Below are 13,592 nucleotides of genomic sequence, written 5' to 3'. Positions count from 1 at the left end.
AATGCAAAATATATACGGTTTTAACACAGTTGCAGCCGACAACATGTTTGTCCGTCTTCCGTTTACACACAGGTGTTCGGAGACACAGACAGCTAATTAGCACAGGTAAGCCTATGTCTTCCATCTGTTTGATAGGACCTACAAGCATGTATTAGCAAATGTGTGCAACTGAACATACTATACATAGTACTACACAGTACTAGAGTCATAGTTTATTGATGAACAGTTGAAATGCTGTGAAAAATGTTTATACAACCAATAGCCGTCTATTATATCCATTTGTCAGGAAAGTCTTTTCTGCCAAACACACAAATGAGAGAAATACAGAGTCAATATGTTCAATCAACACGTTTTGAACCAGCTCTCAGATGTGCATARTGATAAGAGGAGGTCTCCAAAGTGCTTTGCCTGTCATAAAGCTGAAAGCCATTCAGGGTAAAGAGGACTACATTGCTGGGTTGCTGAGTGCCATTGACCTCAATGTCTTATTCATACAATGGTATAGACCACGGCTAAAATATGTGCATTTCAGAGAAGTGGCTTTTTATCAGCTACAGTAGGTGTCAACACTTTTCCTTTTAATCCCCCCAAAAATGTCCTAGTCCTTGCCGATGACAAGCATACCCATAACATGATGCAGCCACCACCATGTTGAAAATATTAAGAGTGGTACTCAGCGATGTGTTGTGTTGGATTTTCTCCAAAGATAACGCTTTGTATTCAGGACAAAAAGTGTATTTCTTTGCCACATTTTTGCAGTTTTACTTTAGTGCCTTGTTGCAAACAGGATGGATGTTTTGGAATATTTGTATTATGTACAGAATTCTTTTTTTTCACTATGTCATTTAGGTTAGTATTGTGAAGCAACTACAATGTTGTTGATCCATCCTTAGTTTTCTTATATCACAACCATTAAACTCTACGTGTTTTGAAATCCCTGAGCAGTTTCCTTCCTCTCCGGCAACTGAATTAGGAAGGACGCCTGTATCTTGTAGTGACTGGGTGTATTGATACACCATCCGAAGTGTAATTAATAAATTCACCATGCTCAAAGGGATATTCAGCACCTGCTTTTTTTTATTWAAAAAAAWTACACATCTACCAATCGGTGCCCTTCTTTGCGAGACATTGAAAACCCTCCCTGGTCTTTGTGGTAGAATCTCTGCTTGAAATTCAACACTCAACAAATTGAGGGAACTTACAGATAATTGTATGTGTGGGGTACAGAGATGGGATAGTCGTTCAGAAATCATGTTAACCACTATTATTGAATACGGAATGAGTCCATGCAACTTAATATGCGATTTGTTAAGCACATTTTCATTCCTGACCTTATTTAGTAATTTAGAAAGAATCTACAAACAAAATTCCACTTTAACATTATGGAGTATTGTGTATAGGTCTGGGACACAAGGCTAAATGTAATACATTATACATTCAGGTTGTAACACAACAAAATGTGGGAAAAGWAAAGGGGTGTGAATACTTTCTGAAGGCACTGTAAATCATTACTGTTAASGTGACTACATCTGCTATTCTAGCCTACTTATCTACTACCACCAATGGCAAGATGCAAAACACTGGAAGCAGCTCTTCTTTAGTAAACATGGTTAAATCCACACATCAAAATCATCTTTCTAGGTCAGTGTATCTAGCTACTCTCTAAAGCCAGGGGCCATTTTATGAAAGAACAAACACTGCATTAAAGGCCCTTTATATATAAAACAACAGTTATGTTGTGCGTCTGACTGTGAAAACAGTGGGATATCAAAACAGATATATCTCTACACAGACAGCTCTAAACAGATCATGGGAGGATTGACATCACTTTCTCCTGCAGTAAAGTTAGCTAGCTTCCTTCGGGATCTAAAATCACCAAATACAAATGTTTCACAGATACAACTAGGATAAAACCTTTTATTCAGACATTTGRAACAACACAAATAAATAATCATAACMTTTAAAACTATATAAATAWWTACAAAAAKAAGACTCATAAATATCAAAAAGAAGTAACAAAGACAAATAGAAACAAATTGTAGTATATAAATAAAAAAGAGAATCAAATKATTACACTRTTACCCTATTGCTAACAAAAAACACACAAATAAAACTAAATTGCACAAATCCTATATCACACAAATACACAACTATAATAACGCACTTATAAAGAAGAGAACCTRATTATTACACTATTGCACTTCAAACAAGAAACACACAAACTAAATTGCACAACTGCCATCTGGCAAGTCAGGCAAGTTCTTCAATTCCTGTGCCAGCTCTCTGCCATCCAAGTCTGAGTGTTCTTYATAGTGCAGTGTCATACTAAGGGCCTCACATTGTTCTGTCAGCTCCTCATTTGAGAGACGTTGGAAGGTTGACAGCACTCCAAACTTCCCTCCCACATTTTCCAAGGTGGCAGGTTGAGGTTGCAGCATCAACCACACATTTGAAAAATGTCACCCCCAGATTCTTCAGGGCATCACTCAAAGGCTCATCAAATGATTCGTATGAAAAGTGCCTCTGTGTTCCTCAGACTTTTTTGTTGTAGAACGGCCTCTACGTTCATTCCCTCGCAAATATCCTTGGCTGAAGTTTGTGCAGCCATAAAGCCTGATGCCCTGTAGTTGCTGAGACTTCGCTCTGTCTTTCTGAGACTGACTGCAACATCCACATGCATACTGGGAGACTGCATCAGCTTGCTCACATGTTGGATCTGGCTTAAGATGTCATACCACACCACTGTACAGATGCTGAAGTGGTATGATCCCACCTCCTCTGACAAGGACTGGGCCTCAATCTTTATCACAGGGTCTTTGGTTTGATCCCTCACCTCAATCTCTCACCGTTGCTGCCGGATACCGCAGTKGCTCAACACTCTTAACTTTACTCTCCCACCTTGTCTCAGTCCACATCTTCAAAGTGATGTCCACATGTTTTTTCAGGATGGCCCATCGCTGTGTGGAGGCTGAGAACAAGGTGTACAGTTTGTGTAAGATGCCAAAGTAACCTGTGGCATCGACAGAACTTTTAGCAGCATCAGCCACAACCAGGTTCAATGTGTGAACCCCACATGGCACAAATAGAGCTCTTGGATTCATTTCCAGGAGTCTGGCTTGGACACCTTTGTTTTTGCCTCTCATGTTGGCCCCATTATCATAAGACTGTCCTCTGCAGTCCTCAAAAGGAATTTTTAGCTCCTCTAATCTGTTGAGAATCAGGGGTGCCAAATGTTGGCTCGTGGACTCCTCTGCCTCCAAAAATCCCATGAAATGTTCCTTTATGTGGGGCTCCTCCTTCAGTGACACAATTGTAATCACAACTGACAACTGTTCAGTGTGGCTGACATCTGAGGTGCAGATGATAGAGAAGAATTTTGCCAGCTTGATGTCACTCACCATTATTGAAATGACCTTGCTGCTCAACAAATCAATGAGTTCATTCTGTATTTGGTGGCCAAGGTAGCTGGTGGTGTGACTTGAAGTCCYTTTTTGGACACAGTTAAGGTGCTCTTTCATGACTGGATCAAATTGTGCCATCAGTTCAACCTCTTTGAGGATATTTCCATTTGATGGAGAGTACAGTGTTTCTGTGTGTCCCCTTAGTGCCAGATGTCTAATTGCCAGAGACTGCACAATAGCAGTCAGACGTGTCAACACCTCTCTCTCCATCTTATCCTCTCAGCCTACATAAGTGCCATCTTGTGCTTATCAATTGTTTCCCCTTTTTTGATACTTATTGCCAGTTCTTTCCATGTTTTCATGCAGTTTTGGTGTTCTGGACTGCTGCCGTGTGAAGTCAGCAAAGAACTTGCATGTTTCCAGTCTGTCAGTCCTGAGTTTGCTAAATACATTTTCTTCCTAGAAAARAGTTTGCAGCAGAAGCAGAAGAGGCTGTTGTTTCTTTCAGAATACACCAACCAACTTCTAGGGATTTTTTCACGACTCACCAAGGTCTTCCTGAAATACTGGTGGTGGCAACTTCTTCTATCACTCTCATTCCTTGGGAGAACAAAGTTAGGTGGTACCTCACGTGGTCCTCTGCAAACTAGCTGTGTCCGAATTCTGTCTGTGAGAACTGAAGGCCAGTCAGTGGTTCATCCTCAGCAGCAGGGTTTGGTGGGGATGCTGCTACAGGCATTTCTAATGGACATCACATGGGCATTAGTTTACACACGTTATTCACAGCATTTATAGTGGTGGAACATCCCACATACATACCCAGTAATTATAAAATCATCATTGTTACCTACAAAATGGAAACTTAAAACTTTGCAAAAGGGACATTATTGATTTTGTTTATGTTATGCAGGTATGCACACATAAACACATGTGCGTGTACCCACACACACACCTCAAGAATCAGGCTGGGGAGAAGTGGAAGCAAATGGGTCTTCATCCTCATCCTCAGTCTCAGACAACATTTCTGAAGAGGCCTGTGTGGCTGAGGAGGTGGATGGCTCCTCATCCTGGCCAGTGCCAGAGGGTTCTCCAAAATATTTCAGAAGTGCCCCTGAATTTGCATTGAAATATAGTATATGAGTCTGACACCCGAAATACATTTGTAGCACAATTAAATATACATGTCATTATGCACAATTGATCAAACTTTCAGAATAGGAACCAAATGAACCATACAACCTCCTTGGCTAATTCTTGGCATAAGACACCCCAAAAGACTCAATATATCACCAAAGATACAAAATATCAGCATAATATAGACATATTTGAAGTTAGCCTACAGCATTGGAAATTCCCCTGACTGAGCTCAGGACCTAGTCAATACAATCACAGAAAACCTTTATGATGTCACCTCAATGAAAGTTACCTAAATCAATAATGTGCTAGTTAGGTTGTAATCGTTTTTCTGCAGGCTACACACATTATCATGATGAAACTGTGTGAAATTATATCCAATGTTAAGTAAGCTAGTTGGACAGAAAACATCATATTGTCGCCCTATGTGTAATAGCAATGCAAGCAACATAGCAACATAGACTAACAAACATGCATAATATTATACTCATAAAGAGATGACATAGCTGCAAACCTTTATCTTTTGCACGTTTCTCCTCTTCTTCTTTCCTCTTTTTCCTAAACTGGGCACCTGATGGCTTAGACCTGTTCTTATCCATTTGTGTTGATTTGGCACTCGAGCATCAATACATTACCCATCCCCCAACACTGTCAACCAAGAGTCAAGACTAAACCAATTCACCTTGGTGGTGTGCAGACTGGTTTTATATTATTCTTAATGATTTCGCACAAACCAGAAAAAAATGCAACAATATGTCTGTGAAACTATATGTTCACAGTATTATGAATTAATTGTTGTTTATTTGGTAGCATTTCRTAGTGTGGCTGATTTTACTAATTGCATTAGTACTGTACAAAGTTAGAGGTGTGCTATTTGATAGATTCCCCCGCTCCCCCTACCTCGGGCTTCCAGTGGGGAGACCTGAGGTCAGCCTACCCCCGCCCCCTCCCCATCTCGTACTTCTGAGTGGGAGACCTTCCCAGGCAGTAGCCTGCCTAACTCACAAACTAGAATCAGAGCGCCCACTCCGACAAGGTTAATTGACCCACAGTTCCACACGGTGACATGATATCATTGACGTGACGTGCAAATGAGCGATAGAAAACCGATCGCGCAAATGAAAACCGATCGCGCAAATGTCACCATTCTGAATTTATTTGTGCGGGCGCCCCGTGCCGCCCTGGGCTGCTGCACATGTCGCCTATATCTAAATCCGCCACTGCCTACAGTGTTTGACACAAGCCTCTGTTTCGTTCAGCTTCTCTCAAGACAGTCAAACTACAGTATTCCTCATGCCATCCAGGATTTGGCCGATTTTTTWAATATATATTTGCGGGCAAAAATGCTTGATTTTGCTGCGGCAATTCTGACATTTTGCATGGCAATATGCAATGATTTTTATCCAATTTGTCACGAAAATGCGTTGACGAGAGAAAAAGTTTGTTGACGTGTGGCTTGCTTGATTTTACCATTATGAGGTAAATGTGCAGCGAGTGGTTGAAATTGCGAGCCATCTTCTTGTTCTGCGGTGATGGGTCATTTCTATGCAAAAATATTGCAATGATTTGACTGTTTTATGCGGGAAATAGTGCGGAGATTGGTCAGATTTGCAAGCCCTCACATACTATACGGGGAATTTACGATTTTGCTAAACAATTTGCGCGGACGTACTGTCATGCATACTAATACAGTAAATACAATTCTGTTAGAGTACTAGTGTCCTATGCAGAGGCTGTACCTGTACATCAAGCTGCCTCACGCTACAGAAACAGTAAATAGGCTCCTGCMCTGTGGGCTATTCTGGCTCGGACAAAGCTACTTCTACAGTGATTCCTTTCCTTCATTCCATTTAAATCCTTCAAAATGGCGACATGGACCCCCTAATCAGCTGCGCACCAACAGTTACAGGGCAATATTTCTCCACAGTCATTGCGAAGCCATTAGAGACTGCCAGAGTCTCTGCGGGTCTGTCCTTTGGCATCATCTGTGAGGTCTGATGCCTAATTGATCACATTAACCGGCCCTCACATTCACAACAGGCCATAATGGCTGCCCATTACAACAGTGGGCATGCCCACAGCTTAGTGCAGGGGCCCTTTAGACAGCGTTCACACAGAGTTAGCCCAGCATGGGGGAGGCCATTTTGGCAGATGGCTCTTTGTGAAGCAGCACCGCTCTGTGGATTCTCTTTGAAAGTGGATGTCACGGAGGTAACCCCTGGCTAAGATTAGCGACAGGAGCTCAGCACAGTCGACTGCTCCAGCTTTTAGAACAAAGTGCCAATGGTCGGTGCTGATGCAGTAAGCAGGGGCTCTGTGCTTCTATGCTAGTTTTTTGTTTGGGGACACTGGCAGTGAGGATTTGTTTTATTGAGCCCATGTGAAAGATTATGTTGTCACAGACGTTCTGTGAATTTTGAGAAGAACGGTTGTTTTTAATAAGGAGCTAAAGGTGGCCAGTTTTGAGAAGCTCAAGGAATTGTGCAGCACAGGTTGTTGGGCATAAAAATGTACAGTCGCTAGACAGCTAATGCTTTCGTAAGGTTAACAACACTGTCCCCAGTGCTCATGACCAAAGACCTGTCCTAAAGAGTGTTCTGAGTTCTAGAGGGAGTTCTTGCACTAATTAATAATGTTATGGCTTCAACAGGAGGAGGGTGGGAAGGTGACATGGGAACTAAAGCCAGGTGCGGCAGGCAAATGAGCGGTGGAGTGAGTGATGGATGTGGTGCCAATGTGAGACAGCGGTAAGGATAGTTCTAGAACAGGTGTGTAAAGGACTAAGGGGACGTATCAGGAAGGGCCCTGTGCTCCCCTGTGTACGCATGTGTGCGTGTTCTTCTCACAGCTGCAGCACAAGAATGTGTGTTCATTATGCAACATGAGTTACTGAGTTACATAAATACAAAGCCAGAGTGAACCTCTCAGCAATTTTCAAAGGCACAGATGAGGTGAGCCACTCAGACATGGAAGCAGACAGAGGCCTGAGAAGTGTACAGTGTGTTAACAAAACAAGTTCTGACTCACTGTACTGTACAATACTTCAATGCATAAAGCTAGCCCGACACAGGCACTACTGTGCATTCACCTACTATTGTCCATTCTGTAATGCGATTTACAGATGTTAGGTAAGGCACTCAGATAGAGGAAACGTGCTCCTTTCTTACGCATGCCTTTCCTTCTCAGCGTAGTTCTCTTGCGTGCACTGAATACATTTAATTCAACCGCTGAAAACCCTCCCACTTGCTGGCCAACAGAGTTTTCATTCAATGGGGTTTCTGTACATTTTCTAAAGCCATCCCTTCAAATTTGGTGTACCTTTTCATTCTAATTTTATTTGAATTTTCTCTACAGACTAATGCACAAAATATATTGGTGAATAAAAAAAGAGTGGTTTGATTCATCCTGAAAGTTGTCAAATGTAATTGTTCAATCGATGAAATATTGGAAGGTGAGAAAAGTGTACAATAGGGGCTGAACAGTAGTGCTATAAACCTACCCTAATTATTCTTACTAATCATGGAACTGTGATGACAACAGTCCAGTCGTGGTGAACCATGCGCCAGGCTCCAGGTTTAAATGGCTACATATGGTCTGCGTTACATATTGATTCAAATTGGCCTAAATGATTTGCCAAATTGTAATACGTTAGCCTAATATCATCCACTATTGCTAGCGATCCTCAGGAACAACCACACGAACATGACAGGGGAAAGAAAGGTAAACTAACTATGTAATGCAATGATGCAAAATGTATGGAAAGTAACACTAAAGTGACAGATATAAATGTATGTGGGTGTATAACTAACATTGGCTACTGATAGTGGCTAATTTAACACAAAACACATTTTGTAAAAAAAGACAGTGAAAAGTAAGGGCCTATAATTAAAACATTCTAGAAATCATAAATCAACTCGGTAGGTTTGGCGCTCTACTGTCATTTGAGCATGGCTACAGAAGCCTATTACTTGGGTCTCCAAATGTCATTCTTGAAAGTTATAAGGTCAGCATTTCATAAACTACACTGTGGAAAAGGTGATACTATCACAGATTACCAAGGGAAACCCAGCTGCGAGCTGTCCAGTGACGCGAGCCTACCAGGCAAGCTAAAGAGAGTTTCAAGTTCCTTGGTGTCCACATCACTAAGGAACTATCATGGTCCAAACACACCAAGACAGTTGTGAAACGGGCACAACACCTTTTCCCCCTCAGGAGACTGAAAAGATTTGGCATGGGTCCCCAGATCCTCAAAAAGTTCTACAGCTGCACCATCAAGAACATCCTGACTGGTTGCATCACCGCCTGGTGTAGCAACTGCTCGGCATCTGATCGTAAGGCTCTACAGAGGGTAGTGTGTACGGCCCAGTATATCACTGGGGCCAAGCTTCCTGACATCCAGGTCCAATAAATGGTCAAAGACTCCAGTCACCCAAGTCATAGACTATTCTCTCTGCTACCGCACGACAACCGGTACCGGAGCGCCAAGTCTAGGACCAAAAGGCTCCTTAACAGCTTCTACCCCCAAGCCATAAGACTGCAATTAATCAAATGGCCAACCAGACTATTTACATTGACACCCCCTCTTTGTTTTTACACTGCTGCTATTCGCTGTTTATTATCTATACATTGTCACTTTACAAATTACCTCGACTAACCTGTAACGCCGCACATTGACTCGGTACCGGTAACCCCTGTATATAGCCTCGTTATTGTTATGTAATTTTCTTGTGTTACTTTTTGATTTGATTTTATGATTTAAATTTAGTTAATTTAGTAAATAATAGCTATTTTCTTGAACTGCATTGTTGGTTAAGGGCTTGTAAGTAAGCCTTTCACAGTAAGGTCTACACTATTTGTATTCGGCACATGTGATAAATAACATTTAATTTGATTTGAAAAGATTCAGCATGGGCCAGATGATCCTCAGAAAGTTCTACAGCTGCACCATTGAGAGCTTCTAGACTGTGTCGTGTCTTTGGCATCATTAAACTGAAGACTTATTTTTATAAAAAATTCTCTGTAATTATTATTAGGTGATTAAACTAACTTAATCATGTAACTGTAATTAACTAGGAAGTCATGGCACCAAGGAAAATATTCAGATTACAAAGTTATAATTTTCCTAAAATAACTTTCAGATATTTTAAAATCTGATCAATTTGTCTTCCAATTAATGAATTATTCTTTACCTCACGTTAGTCTCATTCCAAACGTCGTAAATTGTTGGTTATCTCCACGAACCCAGTCTTCACTATGAGTCATCCATACATCAATTGTCTTAAATAATTTATTTACTAACTAAATAATCACAGAAATGCACACAAACAAACAGTAGATAGTTACAAGGAAATGATAGTGGAGTTTCCCTAGTGGGATAAACCGGTATCGCGGCTTGGTTGACAAAAAGGAAAGTGGTCGACGGAGATAAAAGAAACTACAAAGTGATAATTATAACAATTGAAATGCTAATCCTTTGCACATGAACGCTCACTCATTCGGGAATAATTGCAATCAATATATATATATATTTCAGTGTGTCGCCGTGATCTCTGTTGGAAAGTTTGTTTCTGTTGGAGAGTTTGTCCAACCTCTCTCTCTCTGCCGTGGTTAGAATGGATAGTTCAGTTTCGGCGGTTGTCAGTCTTCGAGTTCAATGATACCAAATTCCTAGCTGCAGACTAGTAATTAGTGTCAAAGAATTGTTCTTATTCTGTCGGTTAGATAGTTTCACCACGTGGTATGGTTAAGAATTCAGCAATGGGCTCAAACCTTAGCCCTCTCGTAATTGAGAGATGCATGGTCTGAAGATAAATTCCCAAGGTGGGGTTTATATTCGGAAGAGCAGAAAGGGGCGGTCCCATGACTCCAGATCAATGTCTGCGCTCATGGGGCGGGCCCATGACTTAGTTAAACTCCAAAGGGAATTGGAGTTTCCATTAAACAGTCTAAAATCACATTACATAATTTCACAAATAGTTTCATCTTTACTCATTCATCCCATACAACAATTAGATGCAAGCCCCACAACAGAGACTCTTGTATAAACAGGGTTATGGTAATGTGGCTGTATTGTCTCTCATGAGTTTCACAAAATTGTACCAAACGGACCAGTTCGTAGCTGGCTGCTTCACCGACCTTTTATACATTCTCCAGAACATGAATATTGTTCAGTTCTCAAGTTCTGTGAGGTGGAAGAAATTCCTTTGTTCTCTCTATGAAAATTCACTCTCTCTCTATACTGTCTGGCCATGAGGAAGAATCTCCTCCAGGAATTTATGACCTGCCTAACAGCAGCCTGGGTGTAGGAGAGAGAGAGAGGGGGGGGGGGGGGGTGCAGAGAGAGGGGGATGGTGCTCGCTGTACCCAAAGAGGGCAACGTCATGACAACTGGCTGCATCACCGCTTGGTATGGCAACTGCTTGGCATCCGAACGCAAGGCGCTACGGAGATTAGTGCGTACGGCCCAGTAGATAACTGGGGCCCGAGCTCGCTCCCTGCYATCCAGGACCTCTATACCAGGCGGTGTCAGAGGAACGTGGCCGAGTGAAGAGGTTTAGTGGTGGGGGTGCTGAGAAAATGTTTGTCGACTCCAGCCACCCAAGTCATACTGTTCTCTCTGCTACTGCACGGCAAGCGGTACCGATGCACCAATTCTGGATCCAATAGGACCCTGAAGTGTATAAAATGTGTGGAATTCTGAGGGAATTAAGTCAGAATACAGCGTAGACACAACTCCACCACATCTCCACCCCAAACAAATAATAGGTGAATAGCATGCTATTCTCATGCTTAGGTGTTCTATACAAGTTGTGTACACCTCTTCAAATGAAGTTTTACCTGTCAGGCACCAGAGTCCATTAGCTTGGCTCAATTTCACAGAGCACTCCAGGTGTCGCAGACCTGTCTGTACCTCGKCACCGCTTCTGAGACTTCACCATTKCCCTCTCTGACCCCTGCATCTGGTTTCTGTATAAATCCACCTGGGTGCTGTCTGTCTGCCATTCCACACGGTCATGCACACAGAGTAACAGGTGATGGAGGGGATATGTTGATTCAATAGATGACTCATCAAAATKATCCACTTTAATGGAGCGAGAGCACAGGAAGTTGTGCCAGAAATAGCAAGGTGAAATTCAGCTGAGACAGACAACTGAGAACTGTCATGGTCTAGGCAATTTAAGGGCACTCTTTGAAGATGTTTTGATTGACTCAGTATTCAGACAAAACAAAGACCACAAATAACTGTAACATCAATGACAGACTGGATTATTTTGCTCTCTCCGTGTTCATTTCCGTCTACGGTGAGACAGAACACTGGAATAGAGGGCTGCATTCGGTCAGACGGACAATTTGAGATGAAAAATTGATTTGTTTCGTAGGTTATTTGGAAACAGACATCTTTCTGCTTTCTATGAGTTAGCCTAGGCCTACTGATTGTATTGAAAGCACCTCTGACACATTATTCACACCCTCTCAGCAATCCCTGCTTCAAGTTCAGTAGCCTCTCTTCTACTAGTTGGGTGTGCAAGATCAAGTGTGGTGCCACCTCAAAGGAGGTGGCACCACAGGTTCAAAAGTGGTGTGTCAAAATGTATTTTATTCTGGGGCCTGGAGTTTTTCCAGATCTCATGACCTGGTCAGGCAAAACAGGTCCCAAATGGGTCCTATTTGTAGGCTATGACATGGTCCAACATTAAAGGGATACTTCGGGATGTTGGCAATAAGACCATTTATCTACCCTTTATCTCCTTCTCTGTGTGCAGTATGAAGTTAAGAAGTAGTTTTGCGAGCCAATGCTAACTAGCGTTAGCACAATTACTGGGAGTCTATGGTATCTGCTAGCCATTGGTCAAAAATCTACTGGCCCGAACAGAATTTCTACTGTCCCGGACATGGTGTAGTTTTTAAATGTATTGGGGTCATTGCAGAGCCTATAGCTTGGCATGCTTTCTCATATTCAACAGTTAACAAGCTATATTTGGTAATTATGATATGTATTAAACATCAGTTTAATATAATTTAGCAATGTAAGTCATTACTCTATTCTTTAGAATTACAYTTTTGTACATATTTCTTTCTAAAAATGAATATCTCAAAATAAGACTCTCCCCCTTAATTAAAAACAATTGCGTTCCAAAATACAGTAGATATCGACCTGGCTACAGTAGGCTAGCCAAGACAAATGCTAACGTGTATTTTTGTAGCTTTCTTTTTGCGGACTATCAACAGTAGCCAGCATATTAATAGTATGTTCACTATTGAAGCTTAACTTTAGAAAAATCACTTTCCCTAAAATAAATAAGCTCAGCGAGTAGATTGATGGGCGCTTCTTTTAGCTCAGGACAACTCGCGTGTGCTGTGTGAACGTAGCTATCAATTTCTGTACTGCTCGAGTGCTTGAGAAGAGGTGACTCGCGGGAGCATAGTGGTGCTTGAACGAACGGCCAATCATATTGCTCAAATACGAATAGGATTTTTTTCTGCGTGTGATCTTCAATGGTTTTCAATGGTAGACTGTGACAGAGTAGGTGAATGTTGAACTGGAATGCAAAACTGTGCTGAGAAGTTACTGGCCCGGTTGGTGCTGCTGCTTTGAAAGGGGTGTGGCGGCGCCAAGCAAGATTGAAATGCACAGAGGAAAATCCTGTCTCGACACACATTTTCCAGCGGCTCTGGGTCTCAATGAAATAGAGTAGGTCTAGGCTGCCAATTCAATGGGTGGAGAATCACGTGGCATTTGGGCTTTCCAAAGAAATTATCTTAAATATGATTAGGCTATTGTTTACCACAGTGTCTGTAAATAAATATTGGTAATGGAAAGAAGTGGAGGGCGCTTAACCAAGGTGATTTGAGCTGCAATCAAAMATGTTATTATCATTGAAAAGGAAAAGGCGTAACGCACGCATAACACAGCCCTTTCCTGTTTAATAAATATTGACAACCTATTTATTCGTCTCTGCTTGCAAATCGTCCCACCGCTAAAAGATGGGCTACATCCTATATGCAATACGTAGGTCAAGAGAAAGTGCAAGTGTTTGCTCTCATCATTCTTGCTAC

General features: G+C 41.7%; 1 protein-coding gene across 3 annotated transcripts in view; it reads right to left on the bottom strand.

Moving 5' to 3' along the window:
* Positions 1-13,592, bottom strand: part of LOC111960395 (protein Dok-7) — a 45,122-nt gene that overhangs the window by 4,161 nt on the left and 27,369 nt on the right. The window lies entirely within an intron of this gene.

Source organism: Salvelinus sp. IW2-2015, linkage group LG37 (assembly GCF_002910315.2).
Source record: "Salvelinus sp. IW2-2015 linkage group LG37, ASM291031v2, whole genome shotgun sequence".
In the NCBI taxonomy this organism is placed as follows: domain Eukaryota; kingdom Metazoa; phylum Chordata; class Actinopteri; order Salmoniformes; family Salmonidae; genus Salvelinus; species Salvelinus sp. IW2-2015.
Note: the sequence above shows the minus strand (reverse complement) of the source record. Positions and strands in the feature narration are given on the sequence as shown.